Raw genomic sequence first — 17,505 nt, 5'->3', positions numbered from 1 at the left:
CGTGGACATGTAAGGTTGGTCCGGGCCACTTCATCCCATAATACCGCTGAATCAAAATAAGACATTGGTGGTAAGCAATATGAACATCACCGCCCACAAGTCCTTTATGTTCTACTTCTGCATATCATCTATGCATAGACCTGGCTCAAGATGCCACTATTGAGGAAAGTTGCATGGAAAACAATATTTTTTCTACGCACACGCATGAACTATCCATGGAGATACATAGCTACGAAAGGGGAGAGTGTGTCTATGTACCCTCGTAGACCGTTAAGCGGAAGCGCTTATCAATGCGGTTGATGTAATCGTACACCCTCGAGATCCGTCTCGATCAAGTACTGAACGTACGGAACCTCCACGTTCAGCACACGTTCAGTTCGATGATGTCCTCGCCTTCTTGATACATCAAGAGAAGCGAAGTAGTAGATGAGTTCCGGCAGAACATCGACGTGGTGACGGTGGTGGTGAAACTATCCACAGGGCTTCGCCAAGCACAACAGACGTGGATGGAGGAGGAACTAGAACTGGAGGGAGACAGGGCGCCGCACACGGCGTGGGGATCGTGGTGTGTGTTTGCCCTCTCCCTCCTCACATATATATAGGTGGGGGGAAGGGGAGGCTGCCCAGGCGCACCCCTAGGGGGTCAGCGGCCAGCCCTAGGGCACCTTCCCTTAGGCGTGCCCCTTCCGTATTTGCTCTCAAGGGGAAGGAAAGGGGAGGAGAGGGAAGGCAAGGGGAGGCCGACTCCCCTCCTTCCTTTTCTCCCCAAGGCCAGCAGCCAAAGGTGGGGTGTGCCAGCCCCTTGTGGGCTGGTGTGCCAGCTCCTCTCTTAACTAACTCCTTAGTCACTTTGCTTGCAAGCTTCTTGTGATGTTGTATTACCGTCAGGGCCCAGAGATACCTCTCCATCATATGGAGTGACAAATCCCAATCTCAATTCACGCCAACTCAACAGACACCTTCGGAGATACATGTAGAACAACTTTATGATCACCAGTTATGTTGTGATGTTTGATAACACACAAGGTATTCCTCCAGTATCCGGGAGTTGTATGATCTCATGGTCGAAGGAATATGTATTTGACATTAAGAAAGTAGTAGTAATAAACTGAACGATCATATGCTAAGCTAACGGATGGGTCTTGTCCATCACATCATTCTCCTAATGATGTGATCCCGTCATTAAGTTACAACTCATGTCTATGGTTAGGAAACCTTAACCATCTTTGATCAACGAGCTAGTCTTGTAGAGGCTCGCTAGGGACATGGTATTTATTTATGTATCCACACATGTATTTAAGTTTCCGGTCAATATAATTCTAGCATGAATAATAAACATTTATCATGATTAAGGAAACATAATAATAAACATTTATTATTGCCTCTAGGGCATATTTCCAATAGTATCAGCCAAATTCAAATCCAACACCGTCCTAATCATGGTGATGACAGTCTAGCAATAAAACACACAAGGAACAACTATGAAAACAATGATTCGCAGTAGCAACACAAAACTATCCAAATCAGTGGACTACAAAACCATCCTCATCCCCATCCCCGTTGAATACAACTACCAATTCATGATGAATTGAACACTACAAAACGCACTACAACTAACAAAAATGCTTTGCACAAACGGATCCACTCAACTATGAGCACCGTGTTGTTGGGGAACGTAGCATGCAATTTCAAAAAAATTCCTACGCTCACGCAAGATCTATCTAGGAGATGTATAGCAATGAGGAGGAGAGTGTGTCTACGTACCCTTGTAGACCGTAAGCGGTAGTGTTTCACAACGCGGTTGATGTAGTCGAACTTTCTTCGCGATCCACCGATCAAGTACCGAACATACGACACCTCTGAGGTCTGCACACGTTCAGCTCAATGATGTCCCTCGCCTTTTTGATCCAGTAAGACGGGCGAAGTAGTAGATGATTTCTGGCAGCACGACAGCGTGGTGACACTGACGGTGAAGAGATCCCCAGGGCTTCGCCCAAGCACTACGAAGATATGACCGTGGGAGTAAACGGTGGAGGGGGCGCCGCACACGGCTAACAATTGATGTTGTGTTGTGCTATGGCACCCTCTCACATATATATAGGTCGGAGAGAGAGGGAAGGCAGCCCTGGGGCACCCCAAGTAGGATCAGAATCCTACTTGGGGTTTTCCCAAGTGGCGCCCCTTCCATAAATTGCCGGAGGGGGAAGGAAAGGGGGAACAAGGAAGTAGTACTTCCTACTTTTCCTTTTTCCCTTCCTCTCTTTCCTTCTCCTCTTTGGCCGACCCATATGGGAGGTGCACCAGCCCCTTGTGGCTGGTGTGTTTCCCCTCTTGGCCCATAAGGCCCATATCTTTTGTCGGGGGAGGCCGGAACCCCTTCCGGTGATCCAATTTGTACCCGATACCCTCCGAAACACTTCTGGTGTCCGAATACCATCGTCCTATATATCAATATTTACCTCTCGTCCATTTCGAGACTCTTCATCATGTCCGTGATCTCATCCGCATCTTTATAATAACCCAGTTACCTTGTGATGTTTGATTGCACACAAGGTATTCCTCTGGTATCCGGGAGTTGCATAATCTCATAGTCGAAGGAATATGGATTTGACATGAAGAAAGCAATAGCAATAAAACTGAACGATCAATATGCTATCCTGACCAATGGGTATTGTCCAACACATCATTCTCCTAATGATGTGATCCCGTTCATCACATGACAACACATGTCTATGGTTAGGAAACTTAACCTTCTTTTATTAACGAGCTAGTATAGTAGAGGCTTACTAGGGACATAGTGTTTTGTCTATGTATCCACACATGTATCAAGTTTCCGGTTAATACAATTCTAGCATGAATAATAAACATTTATCATGAAACAAGGAAATATAAAAATAATAAGTTTATTATTGCCTCTAGGGCATATTTTCTTCAATCTCCCACTTAAACTAGAGTCAATAATCTAGTTCACATCGCCATGTGATTTAACACCAATAGTTCACATCGTCATGTGATTAACACCTATAGTTCACATCGCCATGTGACCAACACCCAAAAGGTTTACTGGAGTCAATAATGTAGTTCACATCACCATGTTATTAACACCCAAAGAGTACTAAGGTATGATCATGTTTTGCTTGTGAGAGAAGTTTAGTCAACGGGTCTGTCACATTCAGATCTGTATGTATTTTGCAAATTTCCATGTCTACAATGCTCTGCATGGAGCTACTCTAGCTAATTGCTCCCACGTTCAATATGTATCTATATTTAGACTTAGACTAATGTAGATCAGTGTCAAAGCTTGCATCGACGTAACTCTTTACGATGAACTCTTTATCACTTTCGTAGCCGAGAAACATTTCCTTAGTAATCTTTAAGGTAACTAAGGATAATTTTGACCGCTGTCCACTGATCTACTCATGGATCACTATTGTACCCCCTTGCCAAACTCATGGCAAGATACTTAACAGGTTTGGTACACAACATGGCATAATTTATAGAACCTATGGCTGAGGCATAGGGAATGACTTTCATTCTCTCTTTATCTTTTGCCATGGTCGGGTTTTGAGTCTTTACTCAACTTCACACCTTACAATACATGCAAGAACTCCTTCTTTGCCTGGACCATTTTGCACTCCTTCAAAATCTTGTCAAGGTATGTACTCATTGAAAGTCTTATCAAGCGTCTTGATCTATCTCTATAGATCTTAATGCCCAATATGTAAGCAACTTCAACGAGGTCTTTCATCGAAAAACTTTTATTCAAGTATCCTTTTATGCTATCCAGAAATTCTATATCATTTACAATCAATAATATGTTATCCACATGTAATATTAGAAATGCTAAAGAGCTCCCACTCAATTTCTTGTAAATACAGGCTTCTCCGAAAGTTTGTATAAAACCATATGCTTTGATCACCTCATCAAAGCGTTTATTCCAACTCCAAGATGCTTGCACCAGTCCATAGACGGATCGTTGGAGCTTGCACACTTTGTTAGCACCTTTAGGATCGACAAAACCATCTGGTTGCATCATGTACAAATCTTCTTTAAGTAATCCATTAAGGAATGCAGTTTTGATGTTCATTTGCCAGATTTCATAATCATAAAATTCAGCACTTTCTAACATGATTCAGACAGACTTAAGCATCGCTACGGGTGAGAAAGTATCATCATAGTCAACTCCTTGAACTTGCCGAAAACCTTTTGCCACAAGTCGAGCTTTGTAGACAGTAACATTACCACAAGCTTCAGTCTTCTTCTTGAAGATCCATTTATTCTCTATGGCTCGCCGATCATCGGGCAAGTCCACCAAAGTCCACACTTTATTTTCATACATGGATCCTATCTCAGATTTCATGGCCTCAAGCCATTTATCGGAATATGGGCTTATCATAGCTTCTTCATAGTTCGTAGGTTCACCATGGTCTAGTAACATGACTTACAGAATATGATTACCGTACCACTCTAGTGTGGATTGTGTTCTGGTTGACCTACAAGATTTGGTAGCAACTTGATCTGAATTTTCATGATCATCATCATTACCTTCCTCTCTAGTTGGTGTAGGCATCATGGGAACGGATTTCTATGATGATCTACTTTCCAAATTGAGAGAAGGTACATTTACCTCATCAAGTTCTACTTTCCTCCCACTCACTTCTTTCGAGAGAAACTCCTTCTCTAGAAAGGTTCCATTCTTGGCAACAAAGATCTTGCCTTCGGATCTGCGGTAGAAGGTGTACCCTATTGTTTCCTTAGGGTATCCTATGAATACGCACTTCTTCGATTTGGGTTTGAGCTTATCAGGCTGAAGCCTTTTGACATAAGTGTCGCAACCCCAAACTTTCAGAAATGACAGCTTAGGCTCTTGCCAAACCATAGTTCATAAGGTATCGTCTCAACGGATTTAGATGGTGCCCTATTTAATGTGAATGCAGCTGTCTCTAATGCATGACCCCAAAACGATAGTGGTAAATCAGTAAGAGACATCATAGATTGCACCATATCTAATAAAATACGGTTACGACGTTCAGACACACCATTACGCTATGGTGTTCCAGGTGGCGTGAGTTGTGAAACTATTCCACATTGTATTAAATGAAGGCCAAACTCGTAACTCAAATATTTGCCTCCGTGATCATATCATAGAAACTTTATTTTCTTGTTACAATGATTTTCCATTTCTCTCTGAAATTCTTTGAACTTTTCAAATGTTTCAGACTTGTGTTTCATTAAGTAGATATACCCATTTATTCTCAAATCATCTATGAAGGTTAGAAAATAACGATGCCCGCCGCGTGCTTCAACACTGATCATACCGCATACATCGGTATGTATTATTTCCAGTAAGTCATTGGCTCGCTCCGTTGTTCCGGAGAACGGAGTTGAAGTCATCCTGCCCATGAGGCATGGTGAGGGAGTCCTGGATAAGGGGGTATCCGGACAGCCGGACTATATTCATCGTCTGGACTATAGAAGCGTCAAGATACAAGACTCAAGACTTTGGCTCGTGTCCGGATGGGACTCTCCTTTGCGTGGAAGACAAGCTTAGCAATCCGGATATTATGTTTCCTTCCTTGTAACTGACTCCATGTAAACCTTAGCTCTCTGGTCTCTATATAAACCGGAGAGGATGGTCCTTAGAAGGCCGATCACAATTACAATCATACCATCATAGGCTAGCTCTTAGGGTTTAGCCTCTACAATCTTGTGGTAGATCTACTCTTGTATTCCACATATCTTCAATATTAATCAAGCAGGAAGTAGGGTTTTACCTCCATCGAGAGGGCCCGAACCTGGGTAAACATTAGGTCCCTTGCTTCCTGTTACCATCATCCTAAGACGCACAGATTGGGACCCCCTACCCAAGATCCGCCGGTTTTGACACCGACATTGGTGCTTTCATTGAGAGTTCCTCTGTGTCATCGCTTCGAGGCTTGATGGCGTCTTCAATCGTCAACAACACGGTCCAGGGTGAGACTTTTCTCCCCGGACAGATCTTTGTGTTCGGCGGCTTCGCACTTCGGGCCAATTCACTTGGCCAGTTGGAGTAGATCGACAGCTTCGCCCCTGGCCACCAGATCAGGTTCGGAAACTTGAACTACACGACAGATATCCGCGGAGACTTGATCTTCGACGGATTCGAGCCTGCGCCAGGAGTGTCGGACAACCATGATGAGCACGGCCAAGACCTGCTGTCGGACATTGTCCGGGACATTACCCCCGAAGCAGCCTTGGATCTAAATCCATGACAGGTTGCAGTGCTTGTGGACGGAGGGCTGGACCCCACTCCGCAGGCCGCACACTTATCGGTGCTGGAGCCGAACACGGGTCCCACCTCTGTGGAGGCCTGTAACCCCGGACCCCCGGACTCATATCCGGCTGTTGGTCCTGGTCCGCTCACTGTCGAGCCAGCCAAGTCAGGTTGGGCTCCGGTGATGGAGTTTACCGCTGCGGACATCTTTCAGCACTCACCCTTTGGTGGCATGCTGAACTCATTGAAGTCTCTCTCTATGTCAGGAGACTCTGGGCCAAACTATGTCCGGCTGGAGTGGGAAGCGGGCGACGAAGGAATACGCTGCCCACCCACCACCCACTTTGTCACCACGATCGATGATTTAACCAACGTGCTCGACTTTGACTTCGAAGACATTGACGGTATGGACGACGATGCAGGAGATACTCAGGAGCCACCGCTCATTGGGCGGTGGACAACCACCTCTTCATATGATATATATATGGTGGACACTCCGAAAGAAACGAATGGCGAGGAGGCAACGGAGGATAACCCCTCCAAAAAGAAAGCAAAGCATGGACGTCGCCAGCGCCTCTCCAAGCCCCGCCAAGGCAATACCGGTGCCGGAGACGATAATAATCCGGACGGTGCCGACAATGAATACAACCCCGAACAGCCCGCCTTTGAGCAGGCCAAACAGGAAGACAGGCATGACATCCCAGACGAACAGGTGACGGACGGGTATCCGGAGGAGGACAACTACATGCCCCTCTTTGAAGACGAGATCAGCCTCGGCAACGACGAGTTCGGCGTACTCGAAGACCCCACAGAGCAGGAGCGCTTTAAGCGCCGGCTTATTGCCACCGTGAGAAGCCTGGAGAAGAAGCAGCAGCAGCTCCAAGCTGATCAAGATCTGCTCATAGACAGATGGACAAAAAGTCCTGGCAGCCGAGGAATATGGACTCGAGCGCCCCACGACTGACCGACCGCCTCGAGGTCGTGACAAAACGGCATATCAGCCGAAATACCAGCCGGTACCCCCGTGCCGGTTTACTACGGTCAGGGGCAACACTCAGGACCTGCGTGATAAACTGGATAACGCCGTAGGACAACCAAGATCGATCTACGGATCATGGGGGTGCGCCGAAGCACATGACGATGACCGTCATACCGGATACACTAACAGCAAATCCGGCCGGGCCGAATACAACCAGTCAGGCGCAGCCGGACTGCACCGTGACATAGCCCGACATAGAGGCGCCGCACACCCCCTATGCTTCACTGATGAAGTGATGGATCATGAATTCCCAGAAGAGTTTAAACCCGTAAACATCGAATCATACGATGGCACCACAGACCCCGCGGTATGGATCGAGGATTTCCTCCTCCACATTCACATGGCCTGCGGAGATGATCTACATGCCATCAAGTATCTTCCCCTTAAGCTCAAAGGACCTGCCCGACACTGGCTAAACAGCCTTCCCGCAAATTCCATTGGCAGCTGGGAAAACCTGGAAGAGGCATTCCTTGAAAACTTCCAGGGCACATATGTGCGACCTCCGGATGCCCATGACTTGAGCCACATAACTCAACAGCCCGGAGAATCAGCTAGGAAATTCTGGACCCGGTTCCTAACTAAAAAGAACCAAATAGTCGACTGTCTGGACACCGAAGCCCTGGCGGCTTTCAAGCATAATATCTGTGACGAGTGGCTCGCCAGACACCTCGGCCAGGAGAAACCTAAATCCATGGAAGCTCTTACGACACTGATGACCTGCGTTTGCGTGGGCGAAGACAGCTGGTTGGCTCGCAGTAGCACTACGCCACATTCTGGAACTTCAGATGTCTGGGCCAATAATGGCAAGCCACGGCACAACAGACACAAGCGACGGAACATCGGCGACAACACCGAGGATACGGCGGTCAATGCCGGATTTAGCGGATCGAAGTCCAGTCAGCGGAAGAAGCCATTCAAGCGCAACAATCAAGGACCATCCAGTGTGGACTGTATACTGGAGAGCTCGTGCCAAATTCATGGCACCCCGTACAAGCCAGCCAACCACACCAACAGAGACTGCTGGGTCTTTAAACAGGCCGGCAAAATAAATGCTGAAAACAAGGACAAGGGGCTGCACAACGACGATGACAACGAGCCCCAGGGTCCGAATATGGGTGTCCAGAAGAACCCCACCCCCCCAGGTGTAAACGGTCAACATGATGTACGCCACCCACATCCCCAAGCGGGAACGGAAGCGAGCGCTGCGGGACGTATATGCGATGGAGCTAGTCATCCCCAAATTAAACCCATGGTCAGCTTGTCCGATCACCTTTGATCGTAGGGATCATCCTACTATCATTCGTCACGGCGGCTCAGCCGCATTGGTTTTAGACCCAATTATAGACGGATTTCACCTCACAAGAGTCCTTATGGACGGAGGCAGCAGCCTAAACCTACTTTATCAGGACATAGTGTGGAAGATGGGCATCGATCCTTCAAGGATCAAGCCCACCAAAATCACCTTTAAAGGTATCATTCCTGGAGTAGAAGCCCGTTGCACGGCCTCTATAACATTGGAAGTGGTCTTCGGATCCCCGGATAATTTCCGAAGCGGAGAACTAATCTTTGATATCGTCCCTTTCCGTAGTGGTTACCATGCCCTACTCGGACGAACCGCATTTGCTAGATTCAATGCGGTACCACACTATGCATACCTCAAGCTCAAGATGCCAGGCCCGCGCGGGGTCATAATAGTCAACAGGAATACGAACCGCTCTCTCCGTATAGAAGAACATACTGCGGCCCTTGCGGCAGAAGTACAATGCAGCCTCCTCCGGCAAACCACCAATCCGGCGACGACATTTTCAAGCCCCGTCAAGCGAGGGCGGAACACCCCGCAGCAAGATCAGCAGGAACGACAAGAGCAGGACTAGCAGTCCGGCCTCCGCTCAAATCCCATCAAAGCAACATTCGTGCCACACGTACGCAATTACGCACTCAAAATACCATGGGCATAGGCGGAGGCGTATCAAGGGCTCAGTCAACAGTACGGTATCACTTCATAACCTTTCCATTCACCCTTAAGGACATTGCTTTAGTGCAGCCTCTCCAGAATATCCGGATTGTCGGACTTACATAGGAGAGGAAACCCAGAAGGCAACAGGCTTTGGGCATAACAGGAAACACCCAGGTGGAATCTATTTACGATCATTTTTCCCGCTTTAACTATCTGTACGTAGCCTGCCCCTGGATAGGATATGTCAAATCATCCTTTTTTGTCTCCGCTTAATGCACACATTGTAAACATACACTTAAACATATTATTCATCAATGGGAGACCACACATAGCGTCAACTTACTTATTTTTACTTGAGCATTTTTTTTATAAATGTCTATCTAATTTTTCATCCGTACACTTCGGTACACGTAGTTTGCCAGGGGCTCCTTATGGTACCCCATAATACGGTAATTCAAGTCCGAACACTTTCAACGGTGCGGCACCCCGAACTTATAGCATTATATGCATCAGCTACGAATCATGTCTAGGTTATGGTTGGGATAGCCCGGCTCCCTTGCTTTGGTGCCTTACGTTCCGTTCATTCGGCTAAGATACCACAGGGAGAACTACTGTGAATGTGCCCCGGTTCTGCCGGACGAGCACCTCAGTAGAGGAAGCACAAAACTGTCCAACATGATGTGGCGAGAGACTGGTCGCTGTTCGAGAGGTCTTAAAATCCTTAAAGATTTTTCCGCTTTAGGCGTTAATTCGGCTTTGTCCGATATAGGCGTGTCTAGTGCCCCAATTCGGCCTTCCGGATTCTAGTTGCTTCGCCGAAATTTAAAATCATATACTTCTATGGCTAACTGAAGGTTATAAAGCTGTATAGTCCGATTGCCTGGTTCGCTGTGCTGGACACCTCCTTAAGGGACCAAACATTTGGATAAGGAGTGTCCGGGTTTTCCACGAACACCCCAGTACTAGTTACACGGGGGCGGAAGCCGACGACTGGCCTACTTTCAGAATTTGATAAACAACCGCATAGAAGGTAATATTTTAAATCACAAAAGCGCTACATAGCACAAGTAACTTCGTCTTTAAATTACAAACATGAAGTGAATTCATTCAAAAATTATGTCTTTAGTACATTCATCGGCCACAAGGCAAGAACCATTCATGACACCATCACAATACTTCTCGGGGACACGATGCGGCTTGCCCTCCGGCGGCCCGTCCTACACCAGCTTCTCCGCATCCAGCTTGTCCCAATGCACCTTGGCGCGGGCAAGGGCCCAACGGGCACCCTCAATGCAAACGGATCGCTTGATGACTTCCAGTTGCGGACATGAATCCACCATCCGCTTGATCAGGCCGAAGTAGCTGGTAGGCAGAAGCTCGCCAGGCCATATCCGGACCATGAGATCCTTCATAGCCACTTTGGCCGCCTTGTGGAGTTCGACCAACTGCCTCAGTTGGTCACTCAGAGGCGTTGCATGTTCGGCCCCAGCATACTGGGACCAGAACAACTTCTACGTTGAGCTCCCCTCCTGGGCACGGTAGAACTCTGCGGCATTGGATACACTGCATGGCAGGTCTGCAAATGCCCCTCGAGAGCTCCGGATTCTAGTAAGTAAAGGAAACATCTCCTCCACATGTTTGCTTTGCATAAAAAATCTCTTACCCGCCGCTATTTTCTTGGCCTCCTGGATCTCTTGCTGAGCCCTCTCGGCTTCGGCCTTGGCGTCTTTTGAATTTGTAAGGGCCTTCGCAAGCTCGACCTCTTTTGCTTTAAGCTCCCGCTCCACACACTCGAGCTTCTTGCCGAGCTCCTGGAGCTCTTCTTGTACCTCGCCCACTCGGGCCTCTTGCTTTTTGTGCTCCTTGAGTTCCAAGGCCGCTTTGTGTTCGGCCTCGGACATCACCTTCTTGAGAGACGCCACTTCGGTGGCAGCCTCTGTTACCACATCACGACGTCTCGTCGTTAGCATAAACATATTTTATTTGTTATTTATTATATGAGAAAGGGAAATCATTCACCTTTGTTCTCTTCGAGCTGCCTCCTCGCGAGGCCGAGCTCTCCCTGTGCCTGCTCTAAATCCTGCATCAGGCCGACGATTTCGGCCGTGCGAGCAGCAGCGGCCAGCAGCACAACCTGTTTATTTACATTCAACACTTATTGTTAGATTCCTGCGGATTATAATTGACCCTCCGTTTGGTTTTTCTTTCCGAACACCAAACAGAGTATCAGGGGCTACTACCTATCGGGTGGTGATTTTACACATTTTTACTAGTTACCTCAAAGCCTGTTAGGAGGCTGGTGCAGGCTTCGGTTAATCCGCTCTTGGCGGACGAAACCTTCTGAATTACCGCACTCATGAGAGTACGGTGCTCTTCATCTAGGGAAGCGCCTCGAAGCGCTTCCAGCAGACAATCCGGTGCCTGGTGCGCAGCGGAAGTCCATGATATAGACGGCCCTCCCTCCATAACAAGGGGCTGCCCGCCTAAGTCCGGAACCACTGAAGGCTCCGGAACAATGTTCAGCTAAGAGCCCAGCTTGCCGTGGCTCTCATCGACACGATCCGCGGGGACCTTGAACCCCGCGAGTCCGATGCCTGGGACGCCGCCTTGAGGCGCCTCCAGGGCCGCCTCCGTCATCATCGGGAGCCTTCGGGACAACACCTCCGAGTCGTCCCCAGGACGAGGAGACGTGGCCATCGGGAGTGAGTTCATTGCTGACTCACTCAAGGACCCGTCCGAAGACGACACTCCCGGATGGGCCCTGGCCGGACTGCATACAAGTTCGGCATTATAAACAAAATTATGAAGAAAAAATTACGATTGAGTGCGGATACTTACGACCGCACAAGGGGCTTCTTCCTGGACAGCCACCCTTCCTCGCTGTCGGTGGCGGTGGCAGAGTAGTCCGGAAGTGACGCCTTTCCCTTCTTGGACGTCCCAGTCTTCCCCACCGGGGCGGCCTTCCTCTTATTCCCTCCCCCGATACGGGGAGGTGGTGTTTCTCCTTGTTCCTCCCTGCCTTCGTGGGAGGAATCTGCCTCATCGTCGTCAGACGACAAGGGTATGACGGCCTTACGCCGGAGGCGTCTCCTGGCCCCCTGGTTCGCCGTCTCAGGCCCCCCATCCTTTCCGGACGGGGCGGCCTCCACCTCTTCTTCTTATTCTTCTTCCCCTTCGGGCGAGGAGTGCGCCTCGTCATCTTCGGACGAGGCTTGCGCAACTTTACTTCGCAGAACCTTTTGGGTCCCCGCGGCCTTCTTATCAGCCTTCTTCTCCGGCCCCTTGTAGGGCAACGGGACCGGCATCTTCGTCAGAAGATCACTAGCTGGGCTTTCCGGCAATGGAGCCGGACTGTCGATCCTCTCTGCTGTCTCCATATACTCCTGAAACAAATGTACGCAATCACTTAGGAATTCCCCCATGAGTACATTAGGAAGAACCGCACCCGGTGGCGGCCTGAGAACTTACCTGGGTAGGTTGCCGTGCGGTGTGGAGCCCGCGATCCTCGGTTATGAGAGGAGGTACCTTGGTGGCCTTGAACAACGCCTTCCATGCGTTATTATGCTTCATGCCGTAGAGCCTCTAGAGCGTCCGGTGTTCGGTCGGGACGAATTCCCACAAATTGAGTGCCCGCTTTGGCACGGCAGTATCAGGCGAATGAGCATGACTTGGATCACGTTGACAAGCTTGATGTTCTTGTCCTTCATGCCTTTGACGCAGGTGATGAGTCCGGTCAGCTCTGCAGATTCGCCCCATAACAGGCCCTTCTATTCCCAGGAGGTGAGCTGCATAGGGGGTCCAGATCGGAACTCGGGGGCCGGTGCCTAGTTGGCGTCGCGTGGCTCAGTGATATAGAACCACCCCGATTTCCACCCTTTCATGGTTTCCGCAAAGGAGCCTTCAGGCCAGGTGACATTAGGCATTTTGCCCACCATGGCTCCTCCGCACTCTGCTTGCTGGCCGCTCACAATCTTCGGCTTCATGCAGAAGGTTTGGAGCCACAAGCCTAAATTAGGCTTGATGCGGAGGAAAGCCTCGCACACGACAATAAACGCCGAGATGTTGAGGACGAAGTTCGGAGCTAGATCATGGAAGTCTAGCCCGTAGTAGAACATAAGCCCATGGACGAAGGGGTGGAGTGGAAACCCCAGTCCACGGACGAAGTGGGCAAGGAACACAACCCTCTCGTGGGGTCCTGGAGTTGGAGTGACCTGCCCCGCGTCTGGTAGCCGGTGCGCTATGTATGCGGCTAAGTATCCGGCCGCCCGAAGATTCGCGATCTTCTTCTCCGTCGCGGTGGAAACCACCCACTTGCCTCCAGCTCCGGACATGGCTAACTGTGAGGAGAAGACCTGGACTAGGGCACTGGAGCTCGAGGGGGCAAGAGTATGCGATGGGGGGAAGAAGGCGTGGGTAAAAATGAGGAACTCTTATCCCTTTATAGAGGCGACGAAAGCGGTGCACCTCCCCACTAACCTGTTGAGAATCGCTTACTTCCCAAGCGCCACGATTGATGGCATGGGGGGATTACCCATACCCGTATTGATGAGAATCCCGCGATAAGGGGACATGATATCTGCTTTGACATGACGTGTCAAGGAAACCGCCTCGCAATACGCACTCTGGCTGGTTGTGGAAAAATGGTTTGAATAATGACCTGGCCCTAGTGGCATGTCATGTCGTCTAAAAATTGTCAGATGAAATATCATTCTCTCTACGGTGGTATGCGAAGATCATTTTTGTAGATTCGGATACGGTCTACGTGTTAGATTGTAACCTTGGAGTATTCGGAAGGAGGAACCCGCCTTGCAATGCCGAAAACAAGACTGCGCGCCGGACTCATCGTTATTGAAGCCTGGTTCAGGGGCTACTGAGGGAGTCTCAGATAAGGGGGTATCCGGACAACCGGACTATATTCATCATCCGGACTATAGAAGCGTCAAGATACAAGACCCAAGACTTCGACTCGTGTCCGGATGGGACTCTCCTTTGCGTGGAATACAAGCTTAGCAATCCGGATATTATGTTTCCTTCCTTGTAACCGAATCCATGTAAACACTAGCTCTCCGGTGTCTATATAAACCGGAGAGGATGGTCCTTAGAAGGCCGATTACAATTACAATCATACCATCATAGGCTAGCTCTTAGGGTTTAGCCTCTACGATCTCGTGGTAGATCTACTCTTGTATTCCACATATCTTCAATATTAATCAAGTAGGAAGTAGGGTTTTACCTCCATCGAGAGGGCCCGGACCTGGGTAAACATTGTGTCCCTTTCTTCCTGTTACCATCAGCCTAAGACGCACAGATCAGGACCCCCTACCCGAGATCCGCTGGTTTTGACACCGACACATGGTTCACAAGTATCAAATGATTCACAATCAAGTGATTCCAAAAGTCCATCTACATGGAGTTTCTTCATGCGCTTTACACCAATATGACCTAAACGACAGTGCCACAAATATGTTGCACTATCATTATCAACTTCGCATCTTTTGGCATCAATATTATGAATATGTGTATCACTACACTCGAGATTCAATAAACCATTCACATTGGGTGTATGACCATAGAAGGTTTTATTCATGTAAATAGAATAACAATGATTCTCTAACTTAAATGAATAACCGTATTGCAATAAACATGATTTAATCATATTCATGCTCAACATAAACACCAAATCACATTTATCTAGGTTCAACACTAATCTCAAAGGTAGAGGGAGTGTGCGATGGTGATCATATCATCCTTGTTATCATTTCCAACACACATCATCACCTTGCTTTTGACTAGTCTTTGCAACTACTGTTTCGAGTTACTAATCTTAGCAAACAAACCGGTATCAAATACCTAGGGGTTACTATGAACACTAGTAAAGTTCACATCAATAACATGTATATCAAATATGCCTTTGTTCACTTTACCATCCTTTATATCCGCCAAGTATTTGGGGAAATTCCACTTCCAGTGACCATTTCCTTTGCAGTAGAAGCACTTAGTTTTAGGCTTAGGTCTAGCTTTGGGCTTCTTCATGGGAGTGGAAACTTGCTTGTCATTCTTCTTGAAGTTCCCTTTCTTTTCCTTTGCCCTTTTTATTGAAACTAGTGGTCCTGTTAACCATCGATAGTTGATGCTCTTTCTTGATTTCTACCTTCGCCGATTTCAGCATTGCAAAGAGCTCGGGAATCTTTCTCGTTATCCCTTACACATTATAGTTCATCGCAAAGTTCTAGTAGCTTGGTGATAGTGACTATAGAACTTTGTCAATCACTATCTTATCTGGAAGATTAACTCCCACTTGATTCAAGCGATTGTAGTGCCTTGATATTCTGAGCACATGCTCACTAGCTGAGCTATTCTCTGCCATCTTGTAGGCAAACTACTTGTCAAAGTTCTCATACCTCTCGACATGGGCATGAGTCTGAAATACCTATTTCAGCTCTTGGAACATCTCATATGCTCTGTGGTGTTCAAAACTTCATTGAAGCCCCGATTCCAAGCCATAAATCATGGCGCACTAAACTATCAAGTAGTCATCATATTGAGCTTGCCAAACGTTCATACCGTCTGCATCTTCTCCTGCAATAGGTTTGTCACTTAGCGGTGCATCAAGCACATAATTCTTCTGTGCAGCAATGAGGATACCTCAGATCATGGACCCAGTCCAGATCATTGCTACTATCATCTTTCAACTTAGTTTTCTCCAGGAACATATCAAAAATAGGGGAGCTAACAACGCGAGCTATTGATCTACAACATAATTTGCAAATACTATCTGGACTAAGTTCATGATAAATTAAAGTTCAATTAATCAAATTACTTAAGAACTCCCACTTAAACTAACATCCCTTAACTCATCTAACTGTAATGTGATCCAAATCAACTAACCCATGTCTGATTATCATGTGAGATGGGGTAGTCATCAATGGTGAACATCTCTATGTTGATCATATCTATTATATGATTCACGTTTAACCTTTCGGTCTCTAGTGTTCTGAGGCCATGTCTATACATGCTAGGCTTGTCAAGTATAATCCGAGTATTCCGCATGTGCAAAACTGTCTTGCACCCATTGTATGTGAACGTAGAGTCTATCACACCCGATCATCACGTGGTGTCTCAACACGATGAACTGCCGCAATGGTGCATACTCAGGGAGAACACTTATACCTTGAAATTTTAGTGAAGGGATCATCTTATAATGCTACCACTGTACTAAGCAAAATAAGATGCATAAAATATAAACATCACATGCAATCAAAATATGTGACATGATATGGCCATCATCATCTTGTGAATTTGATCTCCATCTCCAAAGCATCATCACGATCTCCATTGTCACCGGTTCGACACCTTGATCTCCATTGTTGCATCGCGTCGTCTCGCCAACTATTGCTTCTACAACTATCGCATAGTGATAAAGTAAAGCATTTACATGGCGTTTGCATTTCATACAATAAAGACACAACCATAAGGCTCCTGCCGGTGATGTTTGCTTGAACTACGTCGGTATTTCCCCAAAGAGGAAGGGATGATGCAGCACAACAACGGTAGGTATTTCCCTTAGTGTGAGATCAAGGTTATTGAACCAGTAGGATAACCATGCAACACCACGTAAACAACTCCCGCACACAAAGAACAGATGCTTGCAACCTAACGTAAGAGAGGGGTTGTAAATACCTCACGGGAAAAAAGATAGGTAAAATTGTAGTACATTTGAGAACTAGATCTCGTGGGAACGCGAGATAAAATAAATTACTAAAAATAGCAGCAAGGTATTTTTGTGTTTTTGGTTTACTAGATCTGCAAATAAAAGCAAACAAAAATAGATCGCGAAGGCAAATATATTAAAGAAGACTCGGGGGCCTTAGGTTTCACTAGTGGTTTCTCTCAAGAAAAATAGCAAACGGTGAGAAAACAATTACTGTTGGGCAATCGGTAGAACTTCAAATAATCATGACGATATCCAGGAAATGATCATTAAATAGGCATCACGTCCAAGATTAGTAGACCGACTCCTGCCTGCATCTACTACTATTACTCCACACATCAACCGCTATCCAACATGCATTAGTGTATTAAGTTCATGGAAAAACAGAGTAATGTAATAAGTACGATGGCATGATGTAGACAAGATCTATTTATGTAGAAATAGTCCCCATCTTGTTATCCTTAATAGGAACGATACATACGTATCGTTTCCCCTTCTGTCACTGGGATCAAGCGTCACAGGATCGAACCCATCACAAAGCATCT

The sequence above is a fragment of the Triticum dicoccoides genome, chromosome 2B (genome assembly GCF_002162155.2).
Source record: "Triticum dicoccoides isolate Atlit2015 ecotype Zavitan chromosome 2B, WEW_v2.0, whole genome shotgun sequence".
Classification (NCBI taxonomy): Eukaryota; Viridiplantae; Streptophyta; class Magnoliopsida; order Poales; family Poaceae; genus Triticum; species Triticum dicoccoides.
This window is presented reverse-complemented; position numbering follows the sequence as displayed.